This window comes from Rhinolophus ferrumequinum, chromosome 20, assembly GCF_004115265.2.
Source record: "Rhinolophus ferrumequinum isolate MPI-CBG mRhiFer1 chromosome 20, mRhiFer1_v1.p, whole genome shotgun sequence".
NCBI lineage: Eukaryota > Metazoa > Chordata > Mammalia > Chiroptera > Rhinolophidae > Rhinolophus > Rhinolophus ferrumequinum.
In genome coordinates this window covers 9,870,723-9,886,344 of record NC_046303.1, presented here as the reverse complement: position 1 = coordinate 9,886,344, position 15,622 = coordinate 9,870,723, and the positions used below count along the sequence as shown (strand labels likewise).

At 40.7% G+C, this 15,622-nt stretch overlaps 1 pseudogene; it reads right to left on the bottom strand.

Moving 5' to 3' along the window:
• LOC117012088 (40S ribosomal protein S15-like) overlaps positions 1-14,251 on the bottom strand; it is a 28,207-nt pseudogene extending 13,956 nt beyond the window's left edge.
• Positions 14,252-15,622: the final 1,371 nt, after the last annotated feature.

Below are 15,622 nucleotides of genomic sequence, written 5' to 3'. Positions count from 1 at the left end.
GGCATCCACAGTAGTTTGTTTCCAAAGTATATAAAGAAGCTGAGGCCAAGGGTGTAATCTTGGAGCTATTTAAATAGAGTGATTCCAGTCAAGACAAGCAGCTGTTACCAATTATTAGTCCATATATTCTAGGTGCCAGGGAAAGCCCACAAGGGTGTCACTAAATTGAATTTTAAAGTGACCTCCTGGTCAGATGAAAATCTCCTAGCTGTTGTTTTTTTCCCCACAGACTGGTCTCCTATTGAACAACTTAGCAACACTCTTGTTATGAATGAATCATTGCTACTGTCCAAGGAGGAAACCTGTATTTTTCCATAGGGCTTGCAAGGAACGTGAATTTACCTTCCAGGGAATCTTTTGTAAATGCTGTTAGACTAAAAGCCTGGCAATAAGGACAAGTCAGAAATCTGCAGAAAGAGCAAACTCTAACAATGGATGGGGGAGTGACTATATTATTTTAAACTTATGTGAGTTGTGTCAATGCCCGATTCCAAGGGGTACCTGAGTCCTGACACACATTTGGACGGTCTCTGTAGGGACATGGGACTTATCGATCCATTTCTAATTAGGGAAGTAGGCCTTTCTCTCTTTGGAGTGTATGACAGATCACAGGAGTAACAGAGCAGTCCCTGTAAACCACGGGCCCCTGCAGAATCACAAGGCACCTCCAACACACAATCTTACCATGGAATGAATGCCTTAGTACCCCTTCCACCTAATTCCATAAACTCTAGTGCTAAATACTGAGCACAAGCTGTGGAGACACATCGCCTGGGCTGAAGTCTTAGCTTTATCACTTATTATGGAGTGCGACCTTGGGCATGTCAGTTAACTTTTTTTTTAATCTTCATTTTTGTATCTGTACAATGGAGATAATAAACTACCAACTTAATAGGATTGTTGTGAGAATTTAATGCGGTTCTCCATCGTTAAGAGTGCTTCCAAACAGCCCGTGTCCTCCTCCTCCGCTCCACTGTCATGGACTATTGTCATCCGTCGCAAAGGGAACACACGCGAAATGAAAGCACTGTTCTCTTTTACCTGACTCCCTTTATTGAAGTTATCCGTGAGTGGAATGTGGATTATGTGACTGATTCCAGACCATCTATTTTCCTTTTTCTCCCTCCACATGTGTAGCGATTACAGAGAGCTGTCTGAGCAGCTCTTTCACAATCCACAAACCTAAAGATGTCCCTTGTTAGGCTAATGGAAATATCTCCTGGAGTCACTGGCCCAACTCAGAATGTCACCCCACCCAGGTTTCCAAAATGACCTCAGGCCAGTGAAAAAGTCCTCATCGTGCACATTTTCCCTTGGTGATTTTAAGAATTGAAGTTTGAGGAAAACACGTTTGATGAGTGTCAATGTAAAACATAAAAGCGATGTATATAATTGTATATGCCTCAGAGAGATATTCAATAGAATATTTATTTCACGAATATGAAAAAGGCCCATTTAATTAGTTGTCAGGGTTCGTGAGTTTATATCTCAAAGCACATATGAAAGCTCTTTGAACAGCAGCACAGAGAGTTTATTTAGTTGTTCTGTTTTACTGCGGTGAGGTGCCAAGTTGACTCCAGAGAAATCTTGCAAAGTGGTGCCTCTGAGTCTAACTCCTAAATCGAGTGCCTGCGCTGCTCTCTGTCCTCCCCATAGGAAGAGTCAGAAAGGAACCTCAGGAGCAGCGGGCCTTTTATTTCACACAAATGAATTCTTAATAGTTGATGTTTATGATTGTTTTTACATACAGTTTTTATGACTTATTTTATGTCTACAAGGTTCCGAGATTATATGTCCCCGAGTTCAATATTTCCCCTTTATTCTCTCAGACCTAACTGTGTTTGATATGCTGCACTTGATATGCTATCTTTTATTATGCAGAGCCCTTTGATCTCGGCAGAGGAAAGGCGCCATATAAATGCAGAAATCCATTATAATCATACAGAAGAGTGGCTTTATGGGTGAAGGCCAGCTTAGTGATGCTGTTGGATGGGAGAGTGTGCGAGGCTGTGGAATGCTGATGCCAAAGTATTATTCAGATAAGTGGGCTTGTTTAAGAAATTTTTTTTGTTTAAGTATGCTTTTTAGAGAAGTAAACATACATCCCAAAACACAAAAGCGCGCAAATCCTAAGTGTTCCGCTTGATGAGGTTCAATACAGTGAATGCACCCATGTGACCAGCACCCAGATCAAGAAATAGAATATTAGAGTATCCCTCAGGCCCCTTCTCATTCCCTACACCCCTGAAAGGTCACCCCTATTCTTTTTATCAGCATAGGGTAGTTTCACTTGATTTTGAACTTCACACAGATCAAATCGCACAGAATGTACTCTTCAGGGTCTGGCTTCTTGTTCCCAGGGTAGTGGGCTCAAGATTCATCCATGCATCGCTTCTTCAGTTCTTTTTACAGATCGAATTTTATTGGGAGGTTTTATGGTATGAATATAGCACTATTTACCCATTTTTCTATTGAAGGGCATTCAGGTTGTTTCCTGTTTTTGGCTATTATATGTAGTGCTACTAAACATCCTTTCAGATGCCTTTCGATGGACACATGCATGCATACTTAGGCACGGAATTCCTGTGTCACTGAGTTTGTCTTTTGTAGATCTTGCCAAATAGTTTCCCAAAGCGATCGTACCAATTTTTACTCCCATAAGTTGCGTGTAAGTGCCCTGGTTGCTCCATATTCCTCGCCAACATTAGCATGGTCAGGTTTTTAAACGTTCAGCCATTCTGTTGGGTATAAAGTGGCATCTCACTGTGGTTTTCATTTTCACTTCCCTGATAACTAATTGTGTTGGATACCCTTACGTATGCTTATTTCCTTTTGTGAAGTGCCCGTTCAACTCTTTTGTCCCTCTTATTGTCAAGTTGCCTTTTTTTTTTTTTATGGGTTTATGGGAGTTCTTTATTCTGGTTATAAGTTCTTTGTCAAATATGATACAGATATTGCAAATATCTTCATTTCTTCTGTGGCTTTCTTAATAATATATTTTGATAACACCAGTTCTTAATTTTGACGTATTTCAATTTATATATATTTTTCTAAAGGAAAAAAATTGTTGAGTGCTTTCTGGAACCTGTTAAGAAATCTTTTCCTATTCTAAGTTGTGAAGCTATTCTTCTGTTTTTTTTTTTTCCAGAAGAGTTATTGTTTCATGTTGTATATTTAGATGTATAAACCATTTGGAATTGATTTTTTGTTTGTGGTTTAAGGTAGAGGTCAAGATACACATTTGTTCATTTTTTCTGTACAGATTTGCAATTTCTCCTACATCATTTTTGGAAAAGATCACACTTTCTCCAGGGAAATTCACTTTGGAAGCAAGTTCAAGGTTGCAATTCCCAGCAGGGAAATCACCCTCTTCTCTGTTTAGGTTTTCAGACAGTTGTACGTGGTAATCACCATGGCATGTGCTTGAAAGTTTGATTCCTAGGCTGTACGTTCAGAGATCCTTATTCACTGCAAGTGGTTCTCATGCCTGGGGGTCTGGCCCACACTCTAAGGATCGGTGTTTCGTCCAGCCCACCCGAGCTAGTCAGACTCTGCATCTCTCTGCTTCACCTACACGTGTATAGGCATTTGTACCTCCTATAGATTTCTGTGGTATGGAAGACCCGTTAACAAGTCAGTTTTGGGGATCCTACTTATCCTACCAACTCTGATGTTTCGTTTGGTTAATATTCTCTCCCTTCATTAGTTATTCATCATTATACATCAATTAATGATCATGGATTTGAATTTCACACTGGCAGCCCACCACCCCCACTTGCCACCTCATTCTGGTACTCAACGAAGTTCACTGCAAAGCAAATCCATTGAGACAACTTGCTCATCTCCTAATACAGCTTTACCCAGTTGTCTCGTCCTTTGTGAGGATCCATCATGTTCAATTAGCCTTTATTGAACACCTCCTAGTTGCCAAGTGTTGTCTTAGAATCAGCTCTTTATCCTGAAGGTTCTCACAGTTCCTAGTCAGGGTGGGAAGACTGACTTCTTACCAATGAGTGCAATGAAGAGTGATGTATACCACAGTCAGGGACCGTGTAAGGTCCCCTCTCCCAGTGTGGCCAGAGAAGCCTTCAGCAGTGGCGTTTGAGCTGGGTCTTGCAGAGTGTGTCGGGGTTTGCCAGGGGATAAGTGGGTGAGGGTATTTTAGCAGAAGAAAAGGACGTGAAACAACTTGGCACAGCTGAAGAACTGCATACAATCCCATGTGTGCAGTCCTTTCAGTAACTTGAGCGCCCGTGTTAATTGGGTGGTAGAAGCACTGTACCACTGACTTTCAAACAAAAGCCAACCCAAACTGCCAGATGAAATTCCAATTTAAGTTAGTGAAATTTTGAGTAAGGTGGCATGTGAGCCACAGATGCCCACAAAGGACAGGCATGAGACTAACATGGAAAGGGAGACCTTGACAATGAGTGTATTACTCAATTGCTCAGTGCTTGCTGTAGAGCTTTCTGGCCTGTCAGATGACACCACCCAATGCTGAAGAGGCTCAATTACTGTATGTGTGTGGGGGGCACCCTTATTGGACCTTGTAGGGAGTGGATAGACAGGGGGGCCTTCTGATGACAGCCATCTTTCCCAATGAGGCCATGAGGATTGCACTGCTGTACAACAGGGAAGGATACAGCTCCTTTTGTATCATAGGTAATAGAAAAGGGAAAGCCCTGCTAATTTGGTGTAAAAATAATTCAGAGTCATAAATACCCCAAACTGAAATCAAACTCCAGAAAGGCTAGTTTTGAAATTGAAGGTAATTAATTCCTTATGCAATGTGCTGAAATTCAACCCAGACATGCCTTTTTTTGTTTCTTTCAGACAGTTTACAGTCCGGTGGAAAGTAAAACCATGCAATCCCTTGGTGTGGTACAGTTTTACTGTGTGTCTCTTTTTATTATTTTGCTCATTTTGATCATTTTTTACGTGAACATGCATATAATGAATTCAGCTTCTCTTGTCCACAAGATTTATTTTAGCCTGAGGACCTCTCTTCCCTCCACTGGTAGGTAGTTGAATTCTTAGTGTATTTTTAGATAAAAGAAAAAGATCTTCAGACTAGAGCATTGAAGGGAAATGCTGACACTCATTTGAAATTTTGCTTTTTTTTTTAAATTCAGAAAAAAAAGAAAGCCGCTGCTTAGTGAAACCAGACTTAAGTTTAAAGTTAGCAAAATAAAGTTTAAATTCCATATCCTGGGAATTGTAAGCCTCCATACTACCCTGACCTTTGAGGATCTTTTTCTTAAACCTTCTTCTACAGTCAAGTTGAAAATCTTTTTAATCCCTAAATGTGTTGTTCATATTCCCAACTCCGTACTTTTACTTCATTCATTCTCTGAGCCTGGCACACCCTCACCACCCCTTTCTTTTTGTCAGTGGGTGGTCCACTGCGATTCAGATGCACAGGAGAAAATACAGTTTCCTTTCCTGGAACTATCTTATCCTTTGTAGGACCCTCCACCCTTCTAGCTAAGAAGAAAATAACTAAATACGCAATCCACTTTCATCCTTAGACCTAATCAATAATATAAAGAGTGTCCCTAGATAAACCTGACTTTGGAGATGATTGCTCTAATTTCCTCTCTAATAATTTCCATCCCGAGTGCCCTGCTGTCTTTAGATAGTGGCTGGGTGTGTGGCGTGGAGGCTGCATTTGCTCTCACGGGCCGGTCCCTGGATCTACATCAGGATGGTGCCTGGGTCTACATGATGGACTCTGGTTATTCCCCGGCCCGAGTTGCACTGTGGCTGCTGGCATCACTAGGCAGCCCTGCCCTTGTGTGTTTTGCTGGCCTCTTTCCCTGATGTCTGCCACTGATAAATGTGTCACCTAGTCTTTCTCAGATTTGCCAGTGACCAGTGGCCCCTTTCTGCTGATGAGACCTTCCTTTGGTCCTGCGCCCACTCTCTGGCTGTTCCAGGAGGTCAGTGTGTGCCCTTTGAGGTCCTGGGTCCGGCCTCCTGGCTGTCTGCAGTGTCTGCTCCAAGTGCTACTGAGGCAGCCTCTGGAGTAGACACGAGCCTTTTCCACTTGGCTGCATGCTCTGCTGGGTTGCCCCATGTTGGCGTGGGACGCTGCATTGCGTTTGGCCCAGGATTCTCAAACGGAGGAGGGGAAGAACCCCTTCTACCTCCCTACAAATTCTTATCTGGATCATGTTTAAAATAAAATGGCTTCTCCTAGGAATGTCAGAGCTTGATCACTGCTCATAAGTAATCTTAACACATTTGGAGACAAAGGGAAATCGCGGTTGTTAATGAGATCTGGGGAACGAAGGACTGAGTACTTCAAAAGGTGCATTTGTGTGTTACAATTGTTTGTTTATGTCTCCCTTCTGGACAGCGACTCACTCACTTCTGACTCCCCCTGGCCTGACACAGAGTCTGGCCTTGCATAGATGCCCAGTGAGGTGCTTCTGGAACTGAACTGGATTGTGAATTCCTTCTGGTGAGCGGTCTATGCGTGGCTTGACAAATAGATGCCCATGACTGTTATTTTCTCATAATTGTACAAAGCCTATTACTGATATCCCCAGAGACAGAGGGCTCTTCTGATCCCATGAAGCCTGGTCTGGTGTCCTTTTACCCCTCGAAACTCCCAAGTCTCTCTACTAACCACCCGCCTAGTCTGAAATGCTGGAATTCATGCCTTCATGGAGAGCTGAGACCCACATTTTAAGGAATGGAAAAAAAAAAAAAGGAAATAAAAAGTCCCCCAGAACGTGCCGGAGGTTTTTTGGTTTTGTTTGACTATATTTGGTAGCAGAGAGAAATGAGAGTTTGTTTATGATTGACTTACTGATTTCTTATCCTTTGTTGTTGTTGGTTTAATCTGGGCACTTGTAGAAAAAGTTCCAGCGAGCACCCCTATGTGGAGAAACACACAATTTGAAAGTCAAGCCAAGGAGGTATCTAGATGGTTTAAGCAGCAAGTTCCAGAGGCTCCGTGTAAGAGGAAATTACCTTTCTCTTGCTGGGTTGTTAGGCTAGGTGGAAGAGACCCCTTGGACATGTGGGAGGGCTCGCTAATTAATTAACTAATTCACAAATATATATCAAGTGTCTTTCATGTGCTCTGAGGAAAAGACACTAATGAAGAATTATCTTCAGGGAGAAGGATTTTCCGAGGGGCAGAGGCAGTGCAGGATGACAAAGGGGGACTGCCATGAGGAAGGATGGAAACAGCTCCCAAATGTTTGCTAAGGTGACCATGTTTTATTTAAACTTTGACCACTGTCACAATGTCATCTTGTGACATAGAAGGCAAGCGACAAAGTGCATTGGTAACATCATGCATGGATTAGCGACATGTTTATTTTTACAGAGATTTCCTTTAGAAGCTTTCTTCTCTGGCATTTTTGGTCAATAGTACGTGCTCTCTTTATCCATTAGTTTCTTTATGACTGGAGGCCAATGGTTTGTTTTAGCATTTTGAAGTTCAATCCCAGATAGAAAAACCAATATTGAAATTGGAAACGGATCTAGAAAAATCCTTTTGAATCATATGTGTTTTGTCACTTTCAAATTTGTGTTAGTTTGTAGTAAGGGAGGTGAAGCATGATTTATCATCATCCCTGGGATTCTAGACCAGGCTTGGACATTCACAATCGTGTTCAAAATTAATGAAGTCGTCTCATAACAACAATGCCTTCCTGACCCTGTTTATTTTAGGGGTATTTAATTTTTAAGAATGATATTCTTTCTTGACTTTATAGCAGGTTAAGTGGCTTTACATATGAACACTTTTATTCTTTTTCAGCATAGTATTTCAAAGTTTATAGTAAGCTGAGTTTTTAACCTTCCAATTTTTGTATGCTTAAGCTTTTTATAACCACGGTGAAGACAGAAAATATAAACATTTGTGTTCAATTTTCTTCCTGTATATTATCATTAGTAGAAATTCCCGCATCATTTCCATTCAGAATTATTATAATTTTGATTAGAAGCTTGTGTAGATACTATGACCATATTAGCACTTTTTGAGAAAGAACATGAAAATAGGCGGGATGGTAGAAAGGTATGGGCAAAATGATAGCATCTTTTTGTATGAAGCAGGAATGTAGGTGGTCTAATTTGCTTCCCTGCTGATGCACTGATAGAAAGGAGTCGCTATTCATGAAATAGTAGATCTTTTGTATCCATTTCATCTGTATTATTTCAATTATCTAAATGCACATGGTCGATGACACGGATTCATGGGCTTGGTGTGGGCAGGAGTTCAAAGGCCTCATCAGCCAAAGACCCGGGAATTGGAGTGGAACAGTCCCCACCCCCTGCTCCCCCACACATTTACTCTATAATAAATTCACTTCATCCAGCAATTTCATAACTTTTATGGGAGAAATGAGAAGACTCAATTAACATCATTATCTTCCTCCTTTGGCACCCACTTTAAAGCACGGCAAGCTCAGGGATGGGCTAGATGGGATAGAATTTGGTGCTAACAAAGAGCTGCTGTTGAAGGCAAGTAGAGTTTCCATGGAAAGCGTCAGTCACAATCACTTTAAGGGTTACGGAGTAGAATGGGTCTATTTCAGGGCGGGATGATACGGGAAGGCTCTATGAAGACTTTAGAGGCAAGTGGAGGGCCCTGAGTCCCCCATTCCAGTGCTGCGGCCGATCGCCGCGGCTGGTCATTCCCCTTTCTGGGTCTCAGGAGGTGGGGTTTGGTTAACTGGCTTCTGTTTCCAGCTCAGGAAGGCTGTGCTAGCAGCAGATGAATCCCACGATGGGGCAGTCTAACCAACTCAGCTGCAGATTTTATTTCCTCTCCAATTTTACGTAACCTCTGGGAACTTCATCAGGGTCCTATGTGTTAAGTGTTAGTTCTGGTGGCACTAGGAGCCAAAGTCATGTGTGGATTGATTGTGGGGCAGTCAGCTACTGGCCCCTCTCCCAACTTGGACTTCCTGTCCTTGGGCCTATTACCTCTTCAGAAGGAAGACTCTGGGATATGGAGTCCATGGTCAGAGTCCAATGCACTCAATTCACTATAAACAACATGAAGCAATTGAACTATCAGAGTATTGGTATGAACTTGTACCAGCATCATTCGATTGCCTATCTTACAACAGATTTTAAAATTCAGCCAGAAGAATTTTTTTAAACAATAATTATGCCTTACTAACCATCTTGTTTTGATGTTAAATTTCCTAATTATCTATTCAAAAAATTTTTTTTTTGCTTTCAGAGTTTTTCTCCATTTTATTTTATTTGTAGAGTTTTGACTTAAATTGTTTTGACTGTATCTTATATTACCCGAGGTTTTGAAAAACCTTGGAAATGATCTAATCTGAGCACCCATTCACTGCTTGGGTCCTGTACACAACTCTGACAGTGAGGTCCTCCATCATGTTTGAAAATCTCCAATGAGGGGAATAGACTCACTCCCCAGGAGATGCACTGCCTTTTTTTTTTTTCCTTTTTTAATGACTTTTTTTTAGAGCAGTTTTAGGTTCACAGCAAAACCAAGAGGAAGGTACAGAGCTCCCATTTACCCTGCCCCCTAATGCATAGTCTAAGCCTTTGTCCATATCCTCCACCAGAGGGGGATTTATTACAATTGATGAGTCTACCTACATCCTAATCACCCCAAGTCTATAGTTTACATTAGGGTTCACTCTAATGTCTATTTGGACAAATGTACGGGTTTGGGCAAATGTATAATGACACATGAATTCCCCATTTTAGTATCATATAGAATATTTTCACTACCCTAAAAATCCTCTGTGCTCTGCCTGTTCATCCTTCCCCACTACCCACCCTCCGGACTCCTGGCAACTATTGATCTTTTCACTGTCAATTTTGCCTTTTCCAGAAAGTCATATAGTTGGAATAATGCCACTCTGTGTAACCTTTTCAGATTGTCTTCTGTTACTTAGTGATATGCATTTAAGTTTCCACCATGTCTTTTCATGGCCTGGTAGTTCATTTCTTTTTAGTGCTGGATAATATTCCATTGTGTAGATGGACCACAGTTTATTTATCCATCACCTACTGAAGGACATGTAGGTTGCTCCCAAATTTTGTCAATTATTAATAAAGCTGCTGTAAATATCCATGAGCAGGTAGCTAGAAGAATTTAAATTTGCATTTTGGCAGTTTTATTCTAGACTCCTTTTTATTATTTTTTCCTATTATTTTAAAGCACAAAGAAATAAACCGTAAGTTTGAAATCTTTCTAAAAATGTGTGGCCTCTTGAGTTTGTGTTTCTCAATAAAGGTATGAGATTTTATTTTATTTATTTATTTATTTATTTATTTATTTACCAAAAGAGACACTGGGGTTTGTTGTGAAAGTAGTTGAAATATAACTGAAGTCTATTGCTATAATATTTTGAATCATTTGGAATTTTTTGCTCCCCCCACCCCAGTGGTCTGATTTCAAAAGTAATTAACTTGGAAAACTAGGTTGTCACCAGCCATGCGATCTTGAAAAATATGTTTGAAAGAAGTAATATCCTTTACAAATAGAACACAAAATGGGGTTAGTAATTTGATAATTTAATAGGAAAATCATCTATTTTAAGTGACAGTTAATTTACTCTGGTTGACCATTGGTAAGTAGACAGGAAGAAATATAAAGGACCAGAGTGGAAAAGTTGTACCATGAACTTCAGCTAAATGCCAGAGATGGAGAGTAAGCAGCAAGCTATCAGTCTTATGCATGATCATCTCATACTGCCTTAAAAATAGGATGAACATGTAAATAAAAATCTAGAAAAGGCAAAAGCAAGAGAATATAGAAATGTTGTATATTGATTTGGGTCTAGCGAATACAAAACCAGTCATTGGTGAGGACAGGATTTTGGAATGATCTTTAGAAGTTTTTTTAATATAATGTTTTTATAAAGTTGGCTGTAGAAAACTTTTCCTGCGGAATATGGTGTTAGAGGTGTACATTTTCAAAAGAGAAGGAAGGAAATGGTCCCACTATGTAATAAAAATCAGTGTTGCGATAGAAGCAGCTTTTATAAATCACACATTTGAGGAGGATATATAATATGCTTTCCTGGCTAATAGTCCTAACAGATATGTAGAAATGCAGGCATGGAAACCGAAAATATTTTACAATTAATTACATCCAGAGGTTCAATCTTTGGATTGCCTGATTTTTGATATGAAAAAAAATTTTGCTAAATTTAGTCTTTAAGATAAATAAATAGCCCCTTGTAGCTAGCTGCCGTTGGATTCTCAGAGGATTCATCTTGTGCTCTGTTGATGCTGTTAAGATGTGTCTGCATTAGTCACTGGAATCCATCCTTGCTTCCTTTAAAAGAATCTACTTCTGTAATCTGAAGAATGGGTTTCTCCTTTTAAACAGGGATCACTGCACAAAGGAAATGGTTCCTCATATTCACTCACATCCTTCCCTCCTTCACTTCCAAGAAGCAGGGAAGAGGGGTAGAGTCTCATTCATTCAACAGTTACTTGTTCAACACATATATGTGCCAGGCACTGTGCTAGATACTATCACATAGTCCTGGCACTCATGGAACTTTCTGGAAAATTTAACAGACCTCTCCCAGATGGCCTACAAGGCTAAAAATCTTCCCTCTCAGAATACCAAAATAAATATTATCAGTGTAAATGGCCTAATATTACACATAAGTACATAGCTCCCGTTGGTCCCTGTTTAGTGCAGTGTGTTGATAAACTAAATATATTTATTTTGTCCTATTCAGTGTATAATTTACCTAACATATCTTTTATATTTTAAAAACCGGAGATAACTTAATGGAGCTGATTCGTTCATAGCTGATTGGATAGGTGCTCAATCATGTTAACTGCCAGCTCCAGAGTTTCTGTGCCTCTGCTGGAGCTCTGAGGGGTGTTGGCTCTATTTTCTGATACCAGAGTCACTAACACACGTGGACAGACTCCACAGTCTGGGAATGAAGGCTAGCTGAGTCTTCTTCCGTGATGTAGACTTCTCGGTACTTCTAAATTAAGTCTCGGAGTCCTTAATATGTTTTGGAGAGAGGGATATGGTCCAATTAATTAGATTAGTTGTAAAAGGGATAATACAGGACTCATAAGTGGGTGTGAATATGACCTGACAGAACACACATCCAGGGCCTGTGCTCAGGAGCAGACCTAGGGCTGATGAGGCCTTGAAGCGTATGCAATTTGGGGATTCCCATAAGAAAAAAAATACAAAAGTCTGAATTAAAAACATACTAGAATGAAGAAAATCTCAAAATTAAGAAATGTAAAAGCCACTAATTGTCACAAACTTCACAACATCCAGAATAATAACATAATTTTTTATTAATTAACTACTGGATCCCTGACGCCATATAATATGTTTTCTCCTATATCTTTGATCTGCATACCCATGGCTGCCTCTTCATATGACATTTTATGTTATACTTTTCTGTTGAAAGAACAGGAAGATAATCTTGTCTTTCTTCTGGCATGGTTGAGGAAAGTAACCTGATTTTGGTTTCTATTTTTGCTATTGATAGTTTTAAAAAGCAATTTTTCAGTTTCACAACTTGTTATTGGGATTGTGTACAATTTTAGCATTGTTTCAAATTTAGGAAGAGCTCCATTATTTCAGGGCTCTTCAAATTTTCTTGTGAAATAATAAATCCAAATATTCTTTGAATTGACAGCACTCATTAACCAGTATGTCACTGACATTTTTGTTTCAGTCCAGCATTATGGGTTTATGTGACCTTCATCCATTGCACTAATTTCATGTAAATGGGGGGAAAAGGCAACATCTTTTTCTAATGTGTTCATAGGATTACTTCCTCTTCATTTGATGGATTATGGAGAAATCTAGGAGCCTGTTCATTACTTCTGTTTAAAATGTATCTCTCCTTCTTTAGGAAATAATGATTTTTGTGTGTTTAGAAAATGTGTTTGTTACAATTTGCTTCTTTATGTCAGAATAGTTTCTATTGGTTGCATACAAAAATACATGAAACTTCCTTATTTGGTGCATTTATAATTCATATGCATTAGAACTTTCATTTTGCTATGTGTTGATGAGAAAAGAAACCCCTTCTTAACCCGTCTGTTGGGAAGAACTTTCTGTAAAGTAGCTTCTAGCTCCATACATTGTAAATCTTGTTTCTCTTCCACTACCCACATACTTTAAGTTTCAAGAGCCATGGACATGTTCACTCACACACACCCCCTGTGGCCTCACACTTTCATGTCACATAGGATGAGTCAGCACAGAAAGATGTGGGCATGTTAAGGAAAGCCAGTCCTACCAGGACAGCTGTCAGTGGTAGAATTATACCCCTCTAAACCCAAATTACACGTGTCCCCAACTCAATATCCTGTAGGTCAGTGGTTCTGAAGGTGTGTGTGGGGGGTGGGGGCGTGTGTGTTGTTTGCATCCTTCCTTCCATCTCAGGTGATGTTTGGCAGTGTCTAAAGACATTTCGGAATCTGGTAACAGAGGCAAGAGATGCTGCTAAACCTTGAATGCACAGAACAGCTCCCACCAGGAGGAAGTGTCCATCTCCCAATGTCAACAGTGAGAGGCTAGGAGACTCTGACTAGATGAACGGTCCCAAAGCCACAGCCATTCTAATGCCATCTGAGTGAGCAGCAGCGTCACAGAGGGAAGTCAAAATGGAAACGACTGCAGTCATATTAATAATTGGTTGTTAACATAGTTTACTTTTGCAAATTTGGCGAAATGACCATGTGAACGTAGTCCTTGGTCTTGGAAGGGGCTGCGGGAGTGAGTGCCCTGAAGCTTCAGCTTCATTAGTTTTTTTTTTGTTTTGTTTTTTGTTTTTGTTTTTGTTTTGTTTTTTCCGTTAGAGAAGTCTGTGCCTCCATTGCTGGGAATGAAGCAGGAGGAGTGGGTGGCCCCGAGGCCAGGTGGACCGTGCTTCAACGGCTTGCAGGTGATGGAGAACTCGCCCAGGTGGTGGCTGATCATCTCAGGCTTGATTTCCACCAGGGTGAAGGTCTTGCCATTGTCGAGGCCCACCATGCTCCCCACCATCTCGGGCCGGACAATCAGGTCCCGCAGGTGTGTCTTCACCACCTGGGGCTTCTCCACGAGGCTCCTCCTTCCTGTTCTTGCGCAGGCGCTTCAGCTGGCCGTGCTGCTTCCTCCACAGGCCCCCTTCAGCCGCCGCTGCCGGGCGCTGGCGCTGTGCAACGGGCACCGTGCAACGGGCACCAGCTGCTCGTGGGACGTGCCCACGCCGCGGTAGATGAACTTGTGGAAGGTCCGCTGCTGCTTCTGCCCCGCTTGCACCATCCTGCCGGTTCTGCAGACAGCTCAGCTTTATTAGTTTTAAGGTAAATCCTCCTTTCCAGTGCTTTGTGCTGGGTCCTTTCTTTCCTCCCCTGTGTCCTCCGCAGGTAGAATGTTAGTTTTGTAGATGATACGGTTAAAGCCTCGTAAGCACTGACCAGGGAGACTCTGCCATTTTTCTAATTGAAGAACAATCTGCTGAGACAGGAGGTACCAGCAGTTTGCCTTCAGTTTCCCGTTACCTCCTGATGCATCTCTCACCGATTTCTCATAGGCCCACTTCTTGGGGGGCGGTCAGGGTTTCCTTAGCGAGGGCGATGGTAGCACTTTTTCTACTTTCCTTCACCAGATGTTTCCTCAAAGGTATTTGTCTTTAATATATCTGCACCCACGGTAGCTCTTTAAAGTAATGCCTTTCCCCTCTGATGGTAAAAGCAACCCACGTGTAAGGAAGAAAATTTAGAAAAGTACAGAAAATACAAAGAAATTAAACGAGTCTGAAAACCACCGTGACTGATCAGTTTTGGTGGGGTGGGGGCGGCGGGGGGTAGTGGTGTATTTAATTGCTATATTGTATAGTTTTCTGTTCTCATTCTCTCTTTTCTAAAAATTTATTTTTATTTTATTTATCATACTTTCCCTGTCATTCAATATTTTGTGAAAAATACGGTTTTTATGACCATCTGATATTCTAGCCTATAACTGTCATAATTTATAGAGGCATCTTTTTCTTGTTAGACATCATATCTAAACCCACTCCTCAGTGTTCCCTCTTCTAAAGTAGTGTTACGAGTGTCCTTGTACATAAATCTTTGACTATATCTTGATTCTTTCTTTAAAATACATTCCCAAAATTGGAATAACTGGGCAAAAAAAAAAAAAAAAAAAAGAACATTTAAGGTACTCGAATCCAAATTATCAAATTACTTTCCAGGTCACGGTGTCATTTAAATTTTATTCCTAATGTCGTCTTGATGGTTAAGAGGAAGACTCTAAACCCTCAACATTCTGTTTAATGAGAAAATCAGATCTTTATTGAAACAGCCATTATTATATACAATGTATTAATCTGCCCTGCCAAGAACATGTAATGTTGGACCTGAAGGTGATTTCAGACACTGCTTCGTTTTCTGTGGATCTGAACTGAGGCCTACAGAGGTGAAGTTCCTCACCTGAGGATGCACAGAGGATTGGTGTAGAGATGAAGTGAGAACCAGCAGTGCTGGTGTCAGCACTTAAAATTTATAATACCGTAGATTTTATGTAATTTTCAACTTAACTAATTTGCACATAATGACATAATGGCAAAGCAAGGGTTCTAATGGCAGTCTTATCAATGAGAAAATTGAGGCCCTAAGAAATTGAGAGCTGTTG